Source organism: Hipposideros armiger, unplaced genomic scaffold, assembly GCF_001890085.2.
Source record: "Hipposideros armiger isolate ML-2016 unplaced genomic scaffold, ASM189008v1 scaffold_229, whole genome shotgun sequence".
Lineage (NCBI taxonomy): Eukaryota > Metazoa > Chordata > Mammalia > Chiroptera > Hipposideridae > Hipposideros > Hipposideros armiger.
Window position 1 is genome coordinate 1,685,846 of NW_017731579.1, and position 25,844 is coordinate 1,711,689.

Genomic DNA, 25,844 nt, shown 5'->3' on the forward strand with positions numbered 1-25,844 from the left:
TCCATTTTTTTGTTGGTTATAAACTGAAGGCCTTCCCCAATGTTTAAAGGCTGCCCCACTCCTTAGCTCATGGTCCGCTTCTTCCATCTTCAAAGCTACAACAGCAGGTTGAGTTCCTCCCACACTTCGAATCTTTCTTTTCTCCTCCTTCTTCTGTCTCATCTCTCTGACCCATCAGGGAAAGGGGTCCACTCTGAAGGACTCCTCTATTTAGACTGGGCCCAGCTAGATAACCCAGTAAAATCTCCTACCTTGATGTCTTCACCCTTGATCACATCTTCCAAGCCTCCTTTGCCATTACTATTAACTGAATATTTGTCTGGGTTCCCCTAAAATTCATATGTTGAAAACCTAACCTCCAATGTGATGGTATTATAAGGTGGGGACTTTGGGAGGTAATAAGATCATGAGAGTACTGCCCTCATAAATGTGATTAGTGTCCTTTTAAAAGAGGCCCCAGAAAGTTCTGTCTCACTCTCTCACCTTGGAAAGATACAAGAAAATAGTCATCTGAAACCTGGAATAGGGTCCGCAGTAGAACCCAACTATGTTGCCACCCTGATCTCAGACTTTCAGCCCCCAGATCTGTGAGAAATAAGTTTCTGTTGTTTATACTGCCCCCCCTTTCCCCAAATCTATGATATTCTGTTATAGCAGCCCACACTGATTAAGATAGCCATGGGAGGTAACATTCACAGGTTCTGAGTATCAGGACACAGACATCCTTGAGGGGCCATTATTCTGCCTACCACACAGCCCTAGTGACTTGGCTCCATGATGGTTCTTAAGCAGCAATGTAATGCTGGCTACAAACACAGGCTGGCTTGGAAGGAAGAAGAAAAAAGTTTTGTTAATGGTCTCCTTTGGTCATGCACAGCACAAAATGGGAGGCTTCAAATAATTGCTATAATTAAATTAGTAACTACTATATAAAAGTGATTTTAGAAAGTTTCAAAAGAGGAAATCAACTTCCTAAATAAAGTAACTAGAATAGAACTTTTTTATTTTGTGGTACAGAACTAACAATAACTTTGCAAGCTGTGTACTATTAAGTTCCCATTGCATATCATTAAAATGTTTTATGAAACAATAATAATCCAAATCTATAATACCAAACCATATTACAATAGGGAAATATTATTTGTTTTCATAAAAACTTTAATAATGACAATGCATTAGTTCTTTTTTTTTTTCTTTCTCTAGGCTTATGCTTGTGGTACTTTATCACTTTAGGATAATTGTCTTTTTTTGTGATGCAAGTGTTTTCCATTAACTTAACCTGAAATGGCAAATTTAAAACTGTTCTTTGTGATTTCAGAGCATATTTATTTATACCCATTAGAAGATTAGTTTCTTTTTGAATAGTAGTCATTTTAGTCTTCTTTTAAATGAGGCCTGCTTTGTACAAGGTAAAATTGGTTATGATCTCTTACTATTAAAGTTTTCCCCAAATCTTAACATGAAACAGTCCTACAATTATTAGTGCTAATCTAAGTCAATAAATATAATAACTGGACTATTTATGTATCTACTTTGTGTTATGAATAAATCCAGGAGCCATAGCTTAACATAAAATCCTTATTCATTTATCTACTAAAGTTCACCTGAGGAACAGAAATATGTATTCCATATATAGTTTGGGTTAACCTTTACTCAACACCCTTGAGATCTTTCTATAGCAATGAAATCCATTCAGTATGCAGCTCTAGAAAAGGCACCTTTGGTAGAAAGGCAGATACAGAGGCAATGAAGTGTTAATCCCAATGGTTAACTAGATCATATTTTTCTATTTGGCCAATGAATGTTATTCACATAGTAAATTATTTGTTATCCAAATGGAAATAAGGTATTTTGATATGTCAAATATTATGGTTAATGCAACATGCAGATTTCCTATAATCAAAAACCTTTAAGAACAAAATTTAATCATCATTAATGACATAGATATTCCTGGAAATGAATCCAAATACAAAGGAAGCCAATAGTTTCTGGTCACCTAGGAAAGGTGGCTGAACACATACAAAAAGTACATTAGATAATCTTAATGTTTAAGAGTAAGAGAAAAACAATAATGAGAGCTAGTGTTGTTCACTTACTCATTCCTGGGATAGTGCAAGGTGCTTAAATACATAATACATTCCTTACAACAGCGGTGTCATTTATGTGGCATGACCATTCTAAAGATGAGGAAACTGAGGCTCAGAGGCAATTTTTAAAACTTGCTTTAGGTCAAATATCTAGTAAGTGTCACAGCTGAGATTTTTGAGTATGAATCTGAGCTCAAAGTTAATGATCTTTCTACAATTTACTACAAATTTTAGCTAACAATTATAAACACTATTATCTTTTAAATTTGGGGGGAAAGATACTTTTATTTTGTGGGCTTTTGGAACACATAGATGATTTTGCCATGTCGTGTCACTGCACACATAGAGATAAAAAAGTTTATGTGTCCATTTAAAAAACTGTAGTTGTCAGACAATAAACAACTTACCTGTGATTTCTTATTAACATATTGCCAGTACAACATTAAGAGGGAACACAGGGCTACCTTGGGAGCCAAAAACAATAGGAGGAGATTAAAGGAAAAATATAGCATCAAAATATGTTGGATTTTGCTTTTCAAATTTGCCTTTGGTGGATTCAGCAGGTAGAATGCAAAATCCTAATTATTCAAATAAAATAAAGGTAGGTTTCTGTTCAATACAGTAGTCATTAAGTTTTCCATTTGTTTCACATACAATTTTAGAAAAAAAATTGACTCATATGATCAAACTGTATTCCCTAATATTAGTGATATTAAGGTACATATTAGTTCACTATACACTAATCTGCAAACTTAAAATAAAATGATGGTAAACTACAACTATTATATAGGCATGGTTTCCACATAATTCACAGAATTTCCAACAACTATCACCGTAGGAATTCCACTGACATTCCTCCCAGTAAGTCTTCTATTGAATTTGCATCATCTTATGAAGTAGAAGTCTGACTTATGTTGCCTATGCTTTTTTAAGTCATCAGTATTAATTTCAGTATTTTAACTAACAATATGAGGCCTTATGCATACATAATTGAATGCTACATATAACGTTACTTTCAATAGCTGTTTTTGCTATATTTTAACACAAAGTCTAACAGCACTCCCTCAAATTAGCAAATTATACAGTCATCTTTTTCCTCCAAGGAATTTAATTCCAAAAACCAATCATGGTGCAAGCATTTTCTGCAAGTTATTTTCCTAAGTCGTACAAGTTTTGCATGAAATCAGAATGCAATACACAACATACATAGTTTACTAAGAAAATCTCATTGAAGTTATATACCTCATTTCCAAGAAAAACCTGAGCCATACACTTCACTTCCAAGAAAAACCATACAGCAGCCAAAATGTCAACAATATTTGTATGGGGAGTAAATGGGGATAGGGATTGCCAAATTACAAAAATCAAATAATCAGGAACCTGTTGCAGGCTAAAGTTCTCTGAAGAAACAATGACTGATCATGATGTAAAGGCTCTTGTTTTCCTGCCTACCCTTACCAACGAACATGCCAAAACAATATTGGAAAACTATGCAGTTGAGAACTTCAAGTCCTACTCAGACTTGAAAAATTAGTATTCAGACTGAAAAATGTGTCTTACTATCTGGCTACAGGTCCAAAGTCTAATACATTACAAAATTTCTTGAATTTATTCTTAGTTGGCCTCTGTATCATACAAAAGAACATCAGGTGTGGTCAATTTTTCAAATCCAACAGTTTGACTAATCAAAAAGCATTACATATGCTGATAAAAAATCTGACTGTGTGTGTGTGTGTGTGTGTGTGTGTGTCTGTGTGTGTTATGATTAACAGGGGTGGAACAAGAACTCTAAGTTCTGCATGTTTGAGAGTTCACCTCAAAAATAATATTTACACCTGTGCTCAGCCTAATAAACCACAAAATGACAAAAGGAAAACAAGTTACTTCTTGCATAACAAGCACACCAACAGCCTCCAGAACCACACCACTTTAAAAAGAGCTGGTTACAATTATTAATGTCAGTGTAAACTAGAGACCACCAATGTATATAGGAAATTTTTGAGATGAATCCCGTCCTTTCCGTATGACAAGAAACAGAAGTTTTTCACCAAGAAAAGACACTGCTAATTAGTAACTAAAAGGTAAAAACAGGAGAATGCCCCACACAAATAAAGGCTGATGACCCCTTCTTTTCCTGAAACATCCCAATGTTTTAATGGTAAATAAAGTAGCAGACAAAATCTTACTGTCTTTCAAATATCAAAAGGAACTTTCAAGAAATACTCAGATGTCTTCTAAATATCCAGCTATCATTGAAAAGGCAAATAAAACATCAGACTTCACAATTAGACTTGCATTTTTATGGTATAATTTAAATGACTTATTTCAATTTGACTATGCATCTCTTTATTACTTTTCTTTTTTAATAATTTGGTTTAATTTTTTATTTTATTTAGATTCTACTGAAAAGAAGAGTATCAGTATTCAATCTTCAATTCTATAAACTGCATTGCACAATTCCACAGTGGCTTGATTCAATAGCCACTGGACTATAATTCCTTTTCTCTTGGCTTCTACAAAAATATAAATAATAAGCCTTATTTCCCTCCCACACTTTAAAAATACAAACATCAGTGTAACTCAGAACAAATATCTACACAAATTTTAATTTCTTTTTAATACAGGAAACACTCTGATGAACAATTGTGATGTCCTTATGAATACAATTGAAAGGAGGGAACTAGAACTACAAAAGCGAACCTTCAAGAAATTTTAAATTACAAGCATCCCAACACGAGCTGACTTGCTCTCTCAGTAGTCTGTTTAGTTCCAGTGGCACATCCTCAGTTACCTGTGCAAATCCACCTTATAGGCATCTTGGCACTAACAAAGCTGTAGGATGGAACTGTGGGAGAAAGAGACGGGATGGAATTCTCTTTTTATAACCTCACCTCTGCTCCCTTTTGAAAAGCTGAAAAATATCAAAGCTAAGCTATTTTTCTTGCTGGCACCCTAAGAGCAATTATCTCGTCTTCCACCTGCCTCCTTAGAATAGGTCTTGCAATAGTTAAGCAAGGGGCTCATATATCATGCCAGTCAAATCATCAGATGAGCTCACTTTCTGTTAGAACATAGAAATGAAAAAACTCACAGACTCCAATTATTATTCAAAAACTACAAGTTAGAAGATTTCTCCTTCACCAAGCCAAATATTACCTCTGACTTCACAAAGAGGATCTCCGATATTTTATACTACTCAGCCATTGTAAAGAGCCCCTGGGAAATGTAAACCTGTGTCCGCATGATTGCATCCAACAGAAATATTGATGATCGTACGCAATCATTTAAAAATAGAAATGAATTCCTACTGACTGAAGCCATCAGTGTTCCCAGCATCAATGCCCACACCAATAGAAGGATGCTACTCAGAAACCGTGAGCCTGAATGTCACCAATTTTATCCGTGTTTGAAAAGTTTCTTATGTGGGGACATCACAAAGCATGTACTCTCCAGAAATGAACAAACACAGCTTGAAAACCTCAATCACAAAAGGAGTAGTATCATTTAGTACCACAATTTCCACAGAAGGGATTAGCTTATGCTATTGGAAGCCACTTATAAATGGCTTCCGGGCTCCACACCGGTAACCTGCTCTCCAGGCTGACTGACTCCTTTCTTACTGTTACTCTTTGTGGTACATCTCTGACCGTAACAAAATCCCTAGTGACACGGGTAGGCAGCAAATAATCAAAACAGAGGTTTCTGTAAAGGTTTGTTTGGTTTATTTTCTGGAAATCACTGATCTGGTGTTCTTAGTATGAGTCCAAGGGGACAGGGACAGCATCTAATTCTTTATTCTATACACACCTAATATAGTACCAACATTAAGAGCATCTGAGCTACAGCCTTTCGGGGCTTAACAGATAGCCTCCTTCAGAAGCAACATGCCCTAGGAGCTCACCCAAATTGGATTTTAATAGCATGACCAGCTTCCACAGCAACGTGAACAATAGACAAGAAATGCCTTAAACCAGATAATGACACTAGCTAATGTGTGTTGAGCACTTCCTAAGTGCCAGGTATACATGTAAATGTTGAGTCAACGTGTTTGTTTCTTATATTTGAAAAACAGGAAACAATATATCACTACACAGGACTCGATAGCCATCCTTAGAGGTATGAATTTTAGTTCTTCCACATAGCGAGAACGACACAATCATGACCACGCACGTTGCCTCAGCTTCTATGTGAATGTCCACTGCACTCCTCATTAACATGGTAAACATGCGCTACCACATTTTTTAAAATTTTATTTGGATTAAGTGTCATGCTTATTATGGCCAATACACATATGCTGAGTTCTTTCTAATATCTCTTGTATAATATTGCAAGGTGGCCAGCCTTACTTTCCGAAGACATTTATACACTTGCTTGCTAGTCTTAGGAGTAATATTAATTCGTCCAGTCATTCATTCTTTCATGAGCCATTGGAGGCCAGTTCTCAACAGTAAACAGTAGGAAAGTCCAAAGATATAGAAGTCAGTTTCCTTTTTAAGATATTTATTGCTTGTGGTGCTTTATTTTTAGAACATTGTTGGGAAATTTGAATTTAAAAGATGCATTGAATAAAATATAATAATAGCAATGGACAGCAGAGACTTTCTTAATTTCTTTCAAACACTGATAGAAAGAACTGTCAAGTTCTTTTAAGCAATCCTCAAAGGATATAATTCTTTGCAAAGATAAATTGGGTGTGTGCCTATGTGTGAGAGTGTGTGTGTGTGTGTGTGAGTGTGAGTGTGTGTGTGTGAGTGTGTGTGTGTGTGTGTGTGTGTGTGAGAGAGAGAGAGAGAGAGAGACAGACAGACAGACAGACAGACAGAAGGAGGAAGAGGAGGAGGAGAGGGTGGGGAGAGAAGGAGGGGAATGGAAGGCTAAAAGGAGAGAGAGGAAAAGAGAGACAATATACCACAAAACTCACCCAACACATATAGCAAAATAGGCTTTAAAATATACCAGACAGTAGCAATAACCATAAAAGGAAACATATTGAAGAATCTGATCTTTTACATGATTCAGTTGAAACCCAGACTTTTGGTGGCAGCTCTTTGGCTAGAGAATTTATATTGAATGCTCCCTTACAGACAGAGAAAGCTACACAGCTCCATTAAACTGGCACTGCTAGTAGTTAGGGCTACACCTGTAGCAACCAATGACTTAAGGGTAACCTGAACACAAATTCGAAATTATTTCTAGTTCAAAAGAAATACACATAGAAAATTCCCCTCATTATCTTGGACTCTGAATACTTCACCTGAAGGTGAAATAACCATGAATATCATTCTAGTGTGTCAAGAGGTGTCAGTACACTCTTTCTTACTGTTTTCTCTTTTTTGTTTTTCATGTCAGTTTTGCAGGGGTCAGTGTATAGTTTATTACAGTCTCATCATCCATCTCTTGGTTATAAAACGTGAGTGTTTCAGCTATACTCAATTTCAAATAGAGTCATCAAATCTGAACCCATGAAATAAACTGACACTACCTACTATTAATTAGTGTCCTCATATAATTAATATGAAGTTAAGGCTTTGTTGAAGATACAAGCTGCAAAGAGTTCTATTCAAATAAAAAGAAAAAAAAAGTCTGTCAATAAATACAGATTCAATCTGTTGTAGACAGGCACTGTTCTAGGTGCTGTGACGACAGTGATGAAGAGAACTTGTAGAGTCCCTCTCATGAAGCCTAGAGCCTAATGGGGGATAAAAGTTGTGGAAAGGCTAAAAGTAGCAATGTGAAGAAAAGCAACAGGAAGAAGTACCTCTGAGAAGGTGGTACTTAGGCTGCAACTGAAATGTCAGGAAGGAGACAACCTTATGAAGATAAGGAGAATAGAGCTCTCCAGGCAGAGGGAACACTCAGTGCACAGGCTTTAAATGCAAATCCATTTGGCATGTGGCTAGAGCAGGGGTCGGCAAACTGCGGCTCGCGAGCCACATGCGGCTCTTAGGGTATATTCTGTCTCAAACGTTTGCCGACCCCTGGAAGAGCCAATCCTGTCCCTCACAAACACTTTAAAAATTATTCGAGAGCCGTAAATATATTTTTACATAATCACGGTTATGTGAATAATATCTGTTAAAATTTTATAAATGAAACTATGAGTTTTATTTTTAATTTTATTTCAGAGCCTGCAGCTTGCAAGCCACAGTTTGCTGACCCCTGGCAGCTCTTCCATCTCAAAAGTTTGCCAACCCCTGGGCCAGAGCAGAGTGAGCTAGGGTGAGAACAGGGTCAACAAAATAAGCTCAGAGAAGTAGGCAGGTCATGCAGGACTTTGTAAGCCTGAATAAGGAGAGTGGCTTTTCCTCTATGCAAGATGGGGAGTTTTGAGGGGATTTTAAAACAGGAGAGTGACATGAGCTCCTTTACATTTTTAAAATATTAGTCTAGATGCTCCATAGAAGATGAACTGTTAGCAACAATCCAGCGTGGACTAGGATGTTAGGAAAAGGGCAAAAGCCAGGTTTGGGATATGTTTTGAATACAGGGCTAATCATAACTGGCTGATGGAATAAATGTAGGGAGTAAGGCTAACGCCTAGATATTTGTTCAGTTTGGGTGGATGATAGTGCCAATACTGAAATGGGGAAGATCAGAATAAAGAAATTCGTGGGTGTTGTGGGAAATAGAGTTTTGTTTGGGCCACATTCTGTTTGAGATGCCTAGGAACCCCAGTTCTGGGTGTTTTATCAAGCAATATACTTCACTACCCTAATGTTTATAAAAAATTAACAGCGTAATGGACAGTGAGACTATACGACTTATATTGCGTTTCAGACACTATTTTTTCCTACTTTTTCTCTAAGCATCCTGGCTTCGACAGAGTTCCATCTCTGGGAAAAGATGGGTGAGCTGAAAGGTAAAATGGGCCTGAGGACCAACATCCTTCGGCAACGATATCTTGCAACCTCGATATTAAAAATGACACACTCCGCAGGTTAAAATCCTGAACCAAAATGACGAAGCAAAGTAAAAAAGAGAACAAACGCCCTCATCAGCTGACAAAGCTGACTTTCACCTGGAGTAGGTCATTCTTGTGCAATGAGACTGTTTAATTAGAAAGAGAAATCAATATGGGAATATAGTTCTTGGATGTTCTTGTTCTCAACTGAAGCCACTGAGACCTTTAAAATCCCTCCCACCAGAACAGGAAAGAGGACAGGGCTAAAACAAACTAATCAAAGTTACTACTTTTGATACCAGGAAGTGCCACATCCCATTTATAGCATTATGGAAAACAAAGACAAGCAATGCGATCAGCAGACAGAAATAACCAAAAATAGAGACTGAAATTTAAAAAAAAAAAAATACTGCAAATACCTTATCCTAAACACTGCCACCTAAATATTTCGCTATTACTTTAGTATTGTTCCATTCAGTGTACTAGACATTTTTCAGTTAGTCTTTTTCCATTTAATCTTCAAATCAGCTCTATGAGGTGGGCATTATTATTGTAGATGAGAAAACTCATGTTCAGAAAAGGTAACTTGTGTAGTATTGCACAGTAAGTGATAGAACCAGGAACTGGCCTTAGGTCTCTTTAACTTCAAATTTCAATTTAGCATCTCCCTATTTTTTATAATCTGCTAGATATAGTAGATACACAGTTCATTTTCAGTTATCCACCATTACTGACAGGTGGACTCAGGTGACACAGATCTTCCTGTGCCTATACAGACAAGAATGAGTCCTATAAAATGGTGAAAAAGTGAGGTTTGTTCTCGATAATATGAACCAGCCCTCACATTTCCATATTGCTAAAACAAGTTAGATCTCCTTATTTCTTGACTATGTTAGATGTTTATAATAGAAAAGTTTTTAAAGTATGTTGCTGAATTTGAGTTTGGGTTGGTGGATGCAAACTTGCTTTCATTTGATTGACTTGGCTAGAGAGTATTTTGTAGTAACATCTATTTTTCATTAAATGTACAATAATTAATGAATGCAACAGTGATTTATATACTATCATCAATTTATTTCCCAGTTAAAACATTCACATGTGAGTGTAGACACACACACACACACACACACACACACACACACACACACACACACACAAAGATAATATATGGCAAAGCCAAGATTAACTTCAGAATTCTGTTCCCAGACAGTATACAGACAGCCAGGTACCATAGAATTCCAGCCAGAACGATAGCACAGGCAGTTTTCCAGCATATGTCAGTGAGGAAATATGTTTGCACAGCAAAAATTCTTATACTTAATGTTACTTAACCTTGAAATTGAAGGGCTCATTTTAAAGGAAGTTTCTTTGAACCCCCTCAAATTCTAGTCTCTAATTCAACTTAATTCTTTGGGGAAAGATATGTCTTATGAGCTCACTTGTAATTCATAAATTATTAGATGGTGATAAGTTTGTTAATTTGGGAGTATTTGCAGTAAAACATTATATATGTTAAAGTTTTTTTTTTAATCACTAACAAATCCATATACATGAGGACTGACAATTAAGCAGTGAACTCATCCTAGAAAAAGTGCTATATAACTCATTGCTGAATATCATTATCACCACCTTCCAAGTACTCCCCTTGGGAAGCTATGCACTGATGCCAGCACCTAGTCCACCCTTCAAAGAAATTTTGGAACTCATTTTCTGGAATGGCCATCAGAGCTGTCATCATATTACCCTTGATATACTGAATGTCATCAAAATGTCTTCCTTTGAATATTTCCTTTATCTTCAGGTAAAGAAAGAAGTTATTGGGATTCAGATCAGGTGAGTAGGAAGGGTGTTCCAATACAGTTATTTGTTTACTGGCTAAAAACTCCCACACAGACAGTACTGTGTGAGCTGGTGCATTGTCGTGATGCAACAGCCATGAATTGTTGGCGAAAAGTTCAGGTTGTCTAACTTTTTCACGCAGCTTTTCAGCACTTCCAAATAGTAAATTTGGTTAACTGTTTGTCCAGTTGGTACAAATTCATAAAAAATGAACAATCCCTCTCATATCAAAAAAGGTTAGCAACATCGTTGCAACAAGTTCTTGAACTTAATTGTCACACCTCATATACAGAATGCTTTGAAAATAGAAATTTCATTTCCTTATTGCTTCAGAAACCACATCCTTCAATCACCAATTTATTTTCACAACAAATAGCATTAAGCAAGCTTATATATGCAATATTCACATCTAGTACATCCAGAATCCTTTTATCTACACAATTTTTAAATATTTAATGACTGCAGGAAACTTGACACATGAAAAATGGACATATGCTATTATATTTTCAGTTCCCAAGCACTGTACCAAGACTACAACATTCCTGTTCACTGTTATTAAATGAAATGTTTGTATAATGATAGCAGCTATCACCTGAGTACTTACTGTATGCCAGATACAAATTTACTCTTTATGTGGTATATTACTTAATATGTAAACCATTCAGTGTACTAAGTATTTCAGTAAAAGACAAATAAGGAAAAAGCAGTGACCATCATGGTGGACATGCTAGCTGTCCAGCAAAATAAGTTGTTCTTCTGATTGTAATAAAATTCTAGATGAGATGTGGATGCTAAGCTAGACACTTAAATCCCCAGAATCCCTTGCAGTTAAACGTAGACACATGCTCAAGATCTTGCCAATGGAGTATGGGTGGAAGCAATGTGTGCAAATTCCACCTCCCTTGCTTGAGTGGGCATCAGTGGTTCTGAATTAGACTCTCCCCTTTCTCATAGCTACAACGGCAATTTCAGTTCTGTTCCTAACTGACTGTAAGGAGCAGAACTGCCAACCAGATGAAAACATTTAAATTAGGTCTATTATGTAACCTTAACCTCTATTTTGATGTCTATTTGTTGCAACAGCTTAGCCGACCCAAATTAATAGGTCGCACACACACACACACATATATATATATATATATGTATGTATGTACATACAGACACATATATTATATATATATGATACATATATTATATATATGTATCTTGTTGGGTATGTGTTTTATACTCAATAACTGACAGACTTCTGTTGTACTTTTTCAGGTTTATTAATCCATTAAGTTCTATGAAAGTATAGACCAAAACACTAAGAACACTCACATGAGCTACAAATAAAATTGTTTTCTGATTATTATATTGTTAATGATAAATAACATTTTAATTAAATGGCTTTGAACTAAATTTTATAGTTTACAAAATATTTTCTAAAATATTCTCACTTGAGGGGCCAGCCTAATGGCACGATGGTTAGGAGTTGGCTTGGGGCGCTAGCTCTGAGTAGCAGGACCCCAGTTCGGATCCCACATGAGGACCAGTGATGCTGTGCCCTCTACAGCTAAGATGGTGAACAACAGCTCGACCTGGAGCTGGGCTGCCACAATGGCATAGGTTGCAGTAGGGCTGGCCGGCAGTGGGCGCAAGCTTTTTTGAGCTGCCATCAGCCACCGTGAGCGACTGCCTCACCCGGGGAGAGCACAATGATAATACCAACATGACTGAATAACAAAAGGACAGCAACTTGTCTGCTCCCCTTCCCCAATTCCCCAATAAAATCTTAAAAAAAAAAAAAATATATATATATATATATATATATATATATTCTCACTTGATTCTCTTTACATTTTTGCAAATCCTTTTATTTTGCAGATTCCAAACTAGAATTCAGAGCACTTAATGAACTTGCCAAATAGTACACAACCCTCAGCTGGCATAGGAGGCAGTAAACCGAAAACTGTGCTCTTTAGACCACATTATACCACCTCTTTGTGGCAGTCAGTATCTGTAATGTCTGACTCGACTTGGTAAATTCAGCTAATTTGAACTGTACATTTCAATAGGAAGTGAATTTTGCCTGGTGTTGTTTTATTAAAAACCAGCTAAGATCAGACTTTCTTACTTCCATGTATTGGATTGTCGGAAAAGTCATGACGCATGTTTAGACAGATGGCACAAGTTCATTTTTGGAAGTACTAAAGTCATTTGCATCTATGTTATTGCTATATCATTTGACAGCTGACAGTTCTAGCTTCATTCTAAAAATATATTGAGCAATTTGGTTGAGTTTTGGAGATTTTACAACAAGTTGAAGATGGAAGACCAAGCTGTGCATTTTTGCAATATTTTACTGTTTTACTTCCATAAAGGGAAGAACACACGTCAAGCTTGTGAAAAGTTGCATGAAGCTTATGGTGACAATGCTCTAGAAGAACATCAGTGCCAATGATGGTTCACAAAATTCCATGCTGGTGAATTTGATCTCAACGACGCTCCTCGGTCAAGGAGGCCCACTGAGGTTGATGACGACAAAATAAAGGCATTGATCAAGTCAAATCCATGTTACACAATACAAGAGATTATAGAAACATCGAACATCCATCATTCAAGCATTCATGACCACCTGAAGAAGCTGGGATACATAAACAAGCTCAATATTTGGGTTCCTCATGAACTCAAAGAAGTTCATTTGATGGCACGTATAAACATCTGCAATATGCTCATTAAACATGAGGAAAACAATCCTTTTTCAAAGTGACTGATAAACTGGTGATGAGAAGTGGATTGTTTACAACAACGTGGTGTGCAAAAGGTCTTGGTTCTGACGTGATGATTCACCTCAAACGACATCTAAAGCAGACATTCATTAGAGGAAAGTTATGCTCTCAGTGTGGTGGGACTTTAAAGTTGTCCTGTTTTTTGAGCTCCTACCAAGGAACCAAACAATCAATTTAAATGTGTACTGTTGGCAGTTGGACAGTTGAATAAATCCACCATCCAGAAATGTCCAGAGCTTCTTAATTGTAAAGTTGTGTTCCATCGCGACAACGCGAGACCACACACAAGTTTGATCACCTTACAAAAATGATTGGAGCTCGGGTGGAATGTGTTGCCACACCCACCATACTCGCCTGACCTTGCACCATTAGACTTTCACTTGTTTCACTCTCTTCAAAGCTCCTTACGTGGTATAACATTCAATTCAGATGAGGCTGTAAATCAGCACCTTGTTCAGTGTTTTGCAAATAAAGACAGGTCCTTCTATGAACAAGGAATTATGAAACTCACTGAAAGATGTCAAAAGGTTATCAAACAAAACAGACAATATATCCTTGATTGATCTTTGTTCTTTATATAAATAAATGACCTTTGAAAACACAGACAAAATACATCATGACTTTTCCAACAACCCAATATTTGAGTATGTCTGGTCTAATCTCTATTATTCTTACACTAGACCTATGTGGAGAAATAGGCAAAGAAAAATGATGAATTTTAAAGTTTAAAGTCTCTTGGGAAAAAGCCTCCAAATTATCTTTAGGTTTTGTTAGCAGGGTAACTCAGTGAGATTTAAGGCACTAGAAATAGAGATTGACTTTTTAAAATAAATAAATATTTCCAGTACCAAATCTGTATAACTTTCTTGAAAATCACTTTTCTGTCCTGGATTTCAGCAAAATTTTATTATTGACATGACAGTTGGGACAGTTATATTTTTTTCTGCTTCCTAAGGTTTCCTTAGGGCTTTTCAGGTATCTCCCTCAATAAAATCTAATATTCTCCTCACGACTCTTCCAAATTTTTCTTTTGCTAAGGTTATATGCCACACTTAAGTCTGTGTGTATCGGCCAGGAACTTTCCAGAAGCATTCTTCACCCAATCCCATGTCACAGTTAAACAATACTTCGCCCTAATTCCCCAAAAATGAATTAAAACAACTTCTACCAATTCTTTTTTCCACAGAATTAACCAGCTGTTGTGTTATATGACACAAAAAGCAGAAGGAATAAAGATATAATGTATTTTTAATTCCCATAAGTACCCTTACAGTCTAGAATTCAGATACAACAGTTTTTCTGAAGACCCTGAGGATGTAAATAGCTTCTCAGGGCAGCATCCCAGTCTCTGGGAAAAAATAATATGAAACTGGAACCTCCGAAGAGGAGAAAAGAGCTCAAAAGTGGAATTCTGATAGAAATGAAGCCTCAATGAATTTTAGATTCCTCCAGTATATTAGTCTAGATGTAGGTGATTAACATTCTGAGATATTTAATATAAATGAAAATATTGCATATTCTTCAAATCCTAGATAATTATGTATGAATCCATCAACCATAAAAGGAATTATTCAACATTAGATAAATTATTAAATTCATTAATTAGCAACCTAGAGAATTATTGTTGCCTGACTTGAATAGGTCTCTCCTTAAAACCAACAGTTTAAAGACACTTCTTTAAATTATTTTGACACTAGTGATTTCAGAAGCTGCAAAACATATGAACATGACTTACTGAGATGCTTTTATTCTGTGCACTGTTTTCATTAATTGACAAAGAAACATTCACTGATATTCTGGCTCAGTCATCGCATAATCCATCCTTTACATACGAGTAAATTAAAAATTAAAGCTCTCTCTTAAATTAGCAAGTAATGACTGTTTAATTACAAAAAAGGAAATGCTTAGTAACTTCTTTCTGGATTGTTAAAGAAAAGTAATACCGTTGGTGAGGAAATAAGGACTAACATTGAGTGTGGCTGATTTCTGAGAAGATATTTATTTTAATGACTGTATCATTAAACCCCGCTAAAACTGTACAATAGGTATTATTAGGTATTACAGGTATTAAGCATGGAAGAAATTTTATAAAGATATAAAACCTAATTTCTCCCTTAACTGCCAGGATACTACTTTGCTCCAATTATCTTCCAAACTCTGACAACTTAACCATATTTTCCAGTATTGCCTGTCTGTCTCCAGTGCTTTTCCTTATTATCCCATATAGTAAAACGCCCCCCTCCACCAAGATGATCTTATCCACATCCATGGATTCAAATGTTACCAATATGCTGATTGTCAAAACCCACACCTTCAACACAAACCTCATTCTAAGTTCCCAATTCATATTTTAAAACCTCTACTTATATATTACAGGCACCTCAAAATCAACATGTTCCAAATTTACCCCTGCTGCTCTCTATACCCCACACCCACCTAATCTGTTAGCCCTCCTAGGAGCTCTCTCTCAATCAGTGGCTTCAGCTTTCTCCTACAGTGCTGCAGTGTTCCTCTGGGTCCATCCCTGAGTACCTATGGCCTTCCTATCTCCAGAGCAATGCCATGCTTCACAAGGAAGAGGGGAGAACACGAAAATCCCCCATTCTCATTCACGTTGGCCCCTGCAGATCCATGCAGCCCAGTTTATGCGCATGTTTCACAAATTTTTCTTGAAAACAATTCCTTAAATGCCAACTGTAGCCTTTCTCTCTGTAGGTTCATATGTAGTCTGAGTCAAACTGTATTCCCAATGCTATGTCATCTCTCCAACCTCAGCTCCCCAGGAACCATACACTAACATGTCCTTTGCAATTCCCTTTCCTGAAGAGGAAAAAAAAAGTCTATCCATGTAAACAGAAGGGTAGGCAAACTGCTGATCTCACACCCCAAATCCACTTGAATCCCTATTTAATCTAATCTCTTTCTTTCCCTCCTTTCCTCCCTCTCTCTCTCTTATCTCTCTCATCTCTCTATCTCTCTGTCTGTCTCTTTCATGCACGCACAGTGACAGAGTCCCAAAATCTGCAAACTCAAAGTCTGTATTTTTCATCACTCACTCACCTTCATCTCTGTCACAGGGGCAGACAGTAAACTGACATAAGAAAAAGAACATGAATTTAAAATGTCAGCATTTATAAAAATATATTTTATCAATTAATTTCAAATTATTTAATATTTCTGAAAGGTCAGTGGAGTTAGAGTCAACATTGTGGCTTGATAAAATTTAACAGGATGTTGTTACAAAATCTATGACCTAAAATCAGTATTCCTGTTTCAAACTAATTCTAGGATATGCAAGTTAATCTGGTCCAATTTACTCTTTTTTTTTTTTTTTCTGAAGAAGCTGCTCATCAGAAGTAAATCAAGTAGCACACTAATAACGAAGCCAAGCACTTAATCTCCCTGCATGAATTTTCTATTGTTACATCACCAATTACCACAAACCTGGCCACTTTAAACAATACCAGTTTATTAGCTCCTAGTTCCAAAGGTCAGAAGTCCAAGCACAGAGACACTGGTTTCACTGCTCAGGCTTCACAGGCTAAAAGCAAGGTCAGTCAGCCTCCTGCTCATCTACAGCTCAGCTCCTCTTTGGAGACCCATGCAGTTGTGGCAGAATTCAGTCCGACAGTTGTAGGGCTACAGTCCTTAATTCCATGCTGGCTGTCAGCTGGAGGTCACGCTCAGCTCCTAAAGGCCACCCACATTCCTTGCGATGTGGCCTTCTCCATATTCAAAACAAGCAACATATTCTCACTTGTATCAAAAAAAAAAAAAATCCACTCACCCTCTATCTCATTCTCTAGGAAGAGTGCAGCTAAGACCCACCTGATAAGGTCAGGCTCATAAAAGAAAATCTCCCTTCTTAAAGCCCCATTATATTCACAGTTCAGGCCTACATTGGAAGGGAGGGAATTATGTAAGGACACACACCAGAGGGTAGACATCTTATGGGGCACCTTAAAATGCTGTCTACCACACTACCCTTCTTATTTAATATTTCTTTCCTACCACATAAGAATGCACTACAATGAACTACCCCTGGGCAAGGACAGGAGGGAAAAACAGAAATAGGAACAACAGACACAGAGGACAAGAATGTGTGCTACTCTTAGGACTTCTTCGATTTGTCACATATGTGAACTTTACAAAATTTGAAAATCTATACATTATTCAATGTGGATCTATTAAATCTCTGAATTTCTCTGGCCTTTAGTCTCATAATTTATAAAACATTGATTCTCACTTTGTATGACCATACGTTCACACATAATGTATTTATATTATAAAATTTACCAGGTGACAGAACAGAAAAATGGATTCAGCTTGGTTAATATCCATGAAGTGTAGTCTCTTCAGCCAGTTCATGAGAAAGCAACCTCCTAAGCCTTTGACTAATGGTCTACTTGCTCTTAGCATCAAAACCTTCCCCTAAATATTACTTCTATTTGTAGAATTATAATAATATCTTGTAATTAATCATTTTCACTTTTCAAGTTACTTTTTCAACTATTGTCACATTACAGTTTAAAAAATCCATGTAAAATACGTAGAGCATATATTACATTTCTCATTACACAGGTGGAAAAAAAAAAAAAAACAACCTCAGTTTGAAAAGGGTAAATGATGTTTCCTCAGCAAGTTAGAAACAAAACCAAGAGCCAATTCCAATTTACTTTTCATCTGGCCTGAGGCACTTCCTATTCCACCAATGCTCCATCATCTTTATTAGTAAATAACTGGGTTTTTTTTTAAGTGTACAAACATTACACCTTGTTTACTTTGCTTTGCACAGGGAGGGTATAGCACATAGTCAGTGCTTGCTGATGCAACTGATAATTGTGCCAAATACGGTCACAGGCTGAGGTGAGGGCTCGACACGAGACACAGCCTTGCTTGCCTTCATGAAGCTTATCAAGTTCATGTATTACTTCCCAGGAGAGTGAATTCTGATTCAGTCTCCAGGGAGCACCTTAATGCCTGAGGAGAGAGTCTTGATATGGGCTATGAAGTCAAGCAAAGACAGTAATTACATCATGTATCAAAATAATAACCAGTCATAAACTCATCATGGTGGAACATTTCAATTGAATCCTAAAGAAATATAGCCTCGGGCCGGCCGAGTGGCGCGATGGTTAAGAACTGGCTTGGGATGCCAGAAGGCCCCGGTTCGGATCCCACATATGAGGGCCAGTGACACTGCCCTCCACAGCTAAGATGCTGAACAACAGCTCAACCTGGAGCTGGGCTGCTGTGAGTCGCCAGCGACGGCGTAGGCTGCAGCCCCTGTGGCAGTGGGTTGCCATGGGCTACCGTGTGTAGCCAGCAGCCAGCGTGAGTGGCCAGCAGCCGCAGTGAGCCACTGTCCAGAAGCCGATGACTGATGTGCCTCGCCAGAGAAGAGCACAATGATGGTGCCAACTTGGGCCAGTGGAGCGACGTCCTCCACAACTAGACTGAAGAACAAAACGACAGCAACTTGTCTGTTCCCCTTCCCCCAATTCCCCAGCACTGTTCCCATCCCCCCAATTCCCCAATAAAAATCTTTGAAAGAAATATAGCCTCTAAGAGTAATTTGTGTCATTTACTCATTCACTAAAAAGGAAGTTAACCCTAAAAGTAACTATGGGTCCACTGTATTATATAGCTTTTTTTTTCCCATTTAATCCTTGCAACAGCCCTTTAAGAACAGGTACTATTATTATACTCCTTTTAAAAATGAGGAGACTAAATAGAAAAAGAAAAAAAATTGGCCAAAATCATTCCAAGTAAGTGGTACAGCTGAAATTTACACTCTCAAAATCTGGTTCCAGAATGGAGGCTCTGAACCAGTAGACTCCGTTGCCTCAATAAACATTCATTGAATGTCTTCTAAATTCTAGGCACTGGGATTTTTTTTTTTGCATTCAATATTATTTTACATTAATTTCATGTGTACAGTATAGTGGTTAGACATTTACATAATTTAAGAAGTGATCCTCCTGACTAGTGTAGTACTCACCTGGCATTATACACAGTGATTATCGTACTATTGACTATAGTCCCTATGCTTTACTCTACATCCCTGTGTCTATTTTGTAACTATCAATTTGGACTTCTTAATCCCTTCCCCTTTTTTCACCCACACCCCCAACCACCCTCCCACCTGGCAACCACCAAAATGTTTTCTTTATCTATGAGATTGTTTCTGTTTTGTTTGTATATTTTGTTCTATAGATTCCACATCTATTTAAGTGAAATCACATTGCATCTGTCTTTTGCTGTCTGACATACTTCTCTCAACACAACACCTTCCATGTCTATCCATGCTGCCGCAGATGACATTCCCTTCTATGGCCAAGCAATATTCCATTGTATACTTCTACCACCATTTATCCACTGATGGACACCCAGGCCGCCTCCACATCTTGGCCATTGTAAACAACGCTGCTATGAACATTTGAAGGTACACATACCCTCAACGTAGCATTTTGGGTTTCTTCGGATTAATACCCAGAAGTGGGATTACTGGGTCCTTTTATGTCTCCTATTATAGACTCTGTTTTAAAGTCCATTTTGTCTGATGTAAATATTACTACCCCAGCTTTTTTTTTTTTCATTTTCATTTTCATGAAATAATTTTCCAATCCCTTTACTTTCTGTCTGTGTGTCTTTTCATCTGAAGTGAGTCTCTTGTATGCAGCATCTGTAAGGGTTTGTTTTCTTATCAATTCTGCACTCCTATGTCTTTTGATTAGAGCATCTAATCCATTTACATTGAAACTAATTGTTGATATATCATATTTCCCCATGTATAAGACGCACCTTAATTTTGGGTCCCGAAATTTGAAAAAAAATTGTATTACATAAAGTTATTAAACTCAAGTATTATTCATCATAAAATTCATACAACTCCTCATCACTGTCAAAACTCCCAACCATTAGCTTGTCCTCATCTGTGTCTGATGACGAATCACTGACTTTATATATTTCCTCTCATGGCCTTCTTCTGCTGTGGTGTTTTCAGTAGGGTTTCTTCTTCCCGTAGCCAGTCTCGGATTGTTTTCTCAGTTGGAGGAGGACCAAACTTACGTTCAGTAGCACGAGTTCCATTCACTTTTGCAAACTGGATCACTTTTAACTTGAATTCAGCATTGTACAAAAATCTTTTCTGAGCCATTTCTGGGCAAAACGTGGCAAAACATAACCTACTGTAATATATCGGTAACAAGTGCGAAACAATGAGCGCAAAAACAAGAGCAAAAAAGCGGGAAATGCAAGTAAAAAAATCTACAGCCACTGTATAAGACGCACCCAGTTTTCAGACCCCAAATTTTTCAAAAAAAGGTGTGTCTTATACATGGGGAAATACGGTATATGTAGCTATTGCCATTTTATTATTCATAATTTTTATCTTTTTTTTTCTCACATCTTAAAGAAGTTCCTATAATATTCCCTATAATACTGGTTTGGTGGCAATAAGCTCCTTTAGCTTTTTCTTATCTGGGAAGCTCTTTATCTATCCTTCAATTTGAAATGATAGCTTTGCTGGGTAGAGCAATCTTGGTTGTAGGTCCTTGCTTTTCATCATGTTGAACATTTCATGCCAGTCCCTTCTAGCCTATGAAGTTTCTGTTGAGAAATGAGCTGAAAATCTTACAGAAGCTCCCTTATAAGTTACTAGTTGCCTTTCTCTTACTGCTTTTAGGAATCTCTCTTTGTCTTTAACTTTGCCATTTTAATTATAATGAGTCTTGATGTGGGCCTGTTGGATTGATCTTGTTTGGGACTCTCTGTGCTTCCTGGACTTTTATGTCTATTTCCTTCATCAGGTTAGAAAAGTTTTCAGTCATTATTTTTTCAAATAGGTTCTCAGTCCCTTGCTTTCTCTCTTCTCCTTCTGATGCCCCTATGATGCACAGATTGGTATGCTTTGATGTTGGTATGCAAAGATAGTTTCTTAAACAATCGTTGGTTTTCTTAATCCTTTTTTTTTTAACTTTGGTGATTCCCTCTAGTGCATTCTTCATTCACTTACTGTATTCTTCACTTCTGACTGGTTCTTTTTTATGGTTTCTATATCCTTTTTTATGTTTGCTATCTCTCTGTTGAAGTTCTCACTAAGTTCCTTGAGCATCCTTATAACCATTGTATTTAACTCTGTTTCTGGTTGGTTGCTTGCCTCCTTTAGTTTAGTTCTTTTTCTGGAGTTTTCTCCTGTTCTTCTATTTGGGTTGCATTTCTCTGCTTCCTCATTTTGGGTGCCTCTCCGTGCTTATTTCTATGTATTAGGTAGATCTGCTATGGCTCTCAGTCTTGGCTGTGTGGCCTTATGTAGTAGGTGCCCTTTGAGGCCCTGACAAAATCTCCCTGGTCGCCTGCTCCAGGTGCTCCAGGAGTGTCCCTTGTGTGAGCTGTGTATACCCTCCTGTTATAGTTGAATCTTGATTGCTCTTGGCATGTCAGTGGGTGGGATTGACCCTTAAGCTGATTGGCTGTGGGGTTTGGCCACATCCATATCTTACAGGCTGCTGTGCAAGGGACTTACCCCCACTGAGTGGGATTCTCCCCAGTGGGCTCTGGTGCCTGTTGAGAACACCCTTTGTTATGCCACTTGTGGGGCTAATTGGGCAGTGCTTTGGTGTGGTCTGAAGCCAACCTCCAAGTAAGTCAGTTCTAGGGAAGGGCCTCTGGTGAAAGCCCAGGTCACCCACTGCCTGTGACCAGCCGAGGACCACCTGGTAGGAGCTAGAAAATGATCCAAGGTTGTTCACTGCCTGAGCTAACCCTGGAGGTGCATGGAAGAGGCTGTGAGCCAAGAACAGCTGCCACCGGACAGGTCAGTTAACGATAAAGCCTCATGCAGTATGCAAATTGGGTAAGGCAGGAACTCAGGGAGTCACTAGAGTGGGAAGAGTTATGGTCACCAGGTTAATGTAGATTCCACCTTGGTGCCAGTGCTGAGCCTAGAGCCACTCAGCAAAAGTCTCAGAGCACGCTGAGGCCAATCACCGACTGTCTAGGGCCCACAGACCCTGATAGTTTCCCAAGAAGCAGTTCAATGCAGTCAGGGCTAGCTGCTCAGGATAGAGTGCCTCCAACATTGGGGGAGTTGGTTGAGGTGAGGTCCCAGCAGAATTCACAAGACCCATTCAATTTCAGATTTGGCCATGAGCATGGGGGGAGAGTTAAACACAGGAAAGATGGTGCCTGCCTGTCAGTGGCATGGAAGGAGGACCCAACACGGGGAAATGGCGACTGTCTGCCAGCTCTCATCTCAAAACCACACACCTCAGTCTTCCCCCCCCATATGCCTCCAACACCCCCAAAATCACTATCCCTCCACCGGAGCCCAGGGTGAGTGCCTAAATAAGTGAGTCTGTATGCTGACCAATTAAGAGGACATATGGGTTTCAGGCAACCTTCCATCCTACCCAGATGATCAGAGTCCCCATTCTTGTTGTGGGGCTCCTCTTCCTAGCACCAGAAATCTGGGCTGGAGAGCCTGATGTAGGGTTGGGGTCTCTCACTCCAGCGGGGAAAACCTCCACTGCCAAGATATCCCTCCTGATTCTCAATTGCCACACAGGGGTTTGGAGCCAGCCCACTTCGCATCTCTACCTCTCCTACCAGCCTCAACATGGCTTCTTCTTTAAATCCTTAGTTATAGGATTTCCGTTCAGCTAGTCTTCAGGTAGTTCTCCAGGTTGACTGTTCTATAATTTGCTGCCATGTTAAAGTGTTCATAGAAGGAAGCAGGCACAGTGTTTATCTACTCTGCCATCTTGGATCCCTCCAATGGGAATTTACTTTTTATGGGGTTTTTTTAATTATTATTAATGGAGATTATAAACTGAAGAGCAACCTAATCTGATATGAACCTGCTATGATCTGATATGACTATAATACAACCTGATCTGAATTATCTCTTGGGTTTTTTTTTAATCTTTTTTTTCAAATTGGGTAAAAAATGCACTACTATGATGTCTACAACTTTCACAATGGTAAGGGCTACTTCTTTCTTCTAACATGCCTGTTATCAGAAGAGACTTTTCATGTGGGAAGGAGCTTCATAAAGTAGAAAAAAGCTTACCAGACACACTCCCAGTCAAAATCCCATTAAATATTTCCCTGGGAACATGCCAAATACAGCAGGTTTTATCTTTTGAAATACCTCTACCTTTGAATAATACCTCTCTCCTCCCCACCATCAAAGCAAAACAACCTAAATAGGGGTGAGTTTGTATTAATCTGTGTGAAAAACATTTTTATAGCTGCAAACTGCAATCACATTTGACTACAAAGACTTGTACATCCTTTACAAATTAAATTTTTTCTACCATTAAGAAATTTGGTTTGTCTCCCAGTTTTTAGCATAAGGCAGAAAAATATGTCTTCTACATTTGAAGTATTTTTATGTAGCAGTGGCCAGATAAAGAGTGGAGAAACTATTGTAGGAGTATCTTTAGTATACTAGAGTCTCAACAGATTATCTTTGTCATTAAAATATCTAGAACATTTAAACTGTTAGTAACTTTAGCATTTATGTGACTTTTTTTTTTAATCATTTAATTTGAATTCTTCCTGAACTGCTGACTGTTACTTGGAAGATGTTTTATTCTCATTGTGTGTATGCTTCAAAAGATACATATAAGAAAAAAATGCATCAGTATTCCCAGAGTGTTTTCAAACTGAACTCCAAATTCAAGAGATTTATGGCTTAAGTATGAGTACACAGTACATTTTCAAAAAACAGTCAACCTTTCATCAAAATCTGTACTAGATATACAAAGAGAGACAAAATCATCTGGCAACTGTACTACATTTTTCAAATATTTTCTTTCACCTTTTTCTATTCCTTTCCCTCCAATAATTTTCAAATCAAGTTTACAAGAAAGCTTTTGGAGAACACAAAACCACTTCTCAATTATATGTTTAACACTTAAATACCTAATGGCTTATCTAATACTCATTTAAATTATGAACCCAATTATGACAATCATCAGCATTTTTTCATTTCTTGTCTTTAATTATAATAGTCAGGACAAAGGTAGAAATATAATACAAATGACATTGAATAAAGCAGTGCAAAGCCATGTTCACAAGAAGTGGGAGAGGTCTCTTGACATATTTACTAATGCACAGTTAAAAATGTTTGCCAAAACCTGAGAACAATGTTTGAACATGAGTCTGCAATAATTTTTATGAGAAGAGAAATGCTGCTCCCCAGAAAGGGGGGAAAAAATAGTCAAAAGCAAGTTCTCCCGCCAGTGGTTCATGTACTTCTTTTGACTTTTTCCTTCATAATTAGCAGGTCTCAATCTTAGATTATCAAAAACTCATGCCTAGAGGAAAAGACTGGACAAAGAAGTAGTAGAGATATCAGACATATATCTGAATGATAAGCTGTGAGAAATACTCTAAAACCCAACCAAAAAATTTGTTTTGTTTTCTTTTACACATAATCTGTAGAGTTGAAAATAAATCTCATATTAAAAAAGAAAAAAAGTGAGAGAGAAAAGTTATAGTCAAGACTTGTTGACATCAATTAAAACATTTACTAAGGCTTTCCTGATACAGTAGTTGTCCCTCCATGCCACATGACCTAGCAGATAAACTCAAAATTCAGTTTTTTATGATTTCAATTAAAAGAATATCCAAGTCTACTTCTTTCCTCAAAAAGAGAAATAGAGCCTGTTAGAGTTGCCTCAGAAGCCATTATATTTATCACACATAACCTCAAGCTTTCAGATCCATGAGGAATTCCTCAGTTGCAGCTCCTACTAAGAACTGAAAAATCTAAGTGTCATTGTTGGTCTTGTCAGACCCCTGGCTTGTCAGCCTTCTCTAAGGTGAATACTACTTGCTATTTTTTGAGGCCCCTAAGCATGCACTCCACATCCAACCAGAGGCATTACCGCACCCCAGACTGAGATGAGGCTGTTTTCCACTGTCCCAATCTATCCTTAGATCCATCATTCAGTCCCTCCAACCTCTATCATCAAGGAAACTACGATTTGTCTTTCTTTCATCAGGCCTCCTTATCTCCATCAGCACAGGAGAGATGGTGAAGAGAAGTCTACTTTATTCTCCAGTTATTAAGAGGAGCAACACTTAAGTTTTTAGGCCCATTTTGTCAATTATTAGTCATATACTATGTTATAAATCATAAATAGGACTGGATTTCCCCAAAAAACTAGTCAAAGTTAAAGTGAAAAGACAACTTATATGAAACCAAGAATCTAAAAAGAAGAGCTATTCTGAAAC

General features: G+C 37.6%; 1 protein-coding gene across 1 annotated transcript in view; it reads right to left on the minus strand.

The window, feature by feature from the left end:
* The window catches only part of TAFA2 (TAFA chemokine like family member 2), a 403,585-nt gene that overhangs the window by 268,291 nt on the left and 109,450 nt on the right, over positions 1 to 25,844 (minus strand). The gene's annotated exons all lie outside the window — the stretch shown is intronic.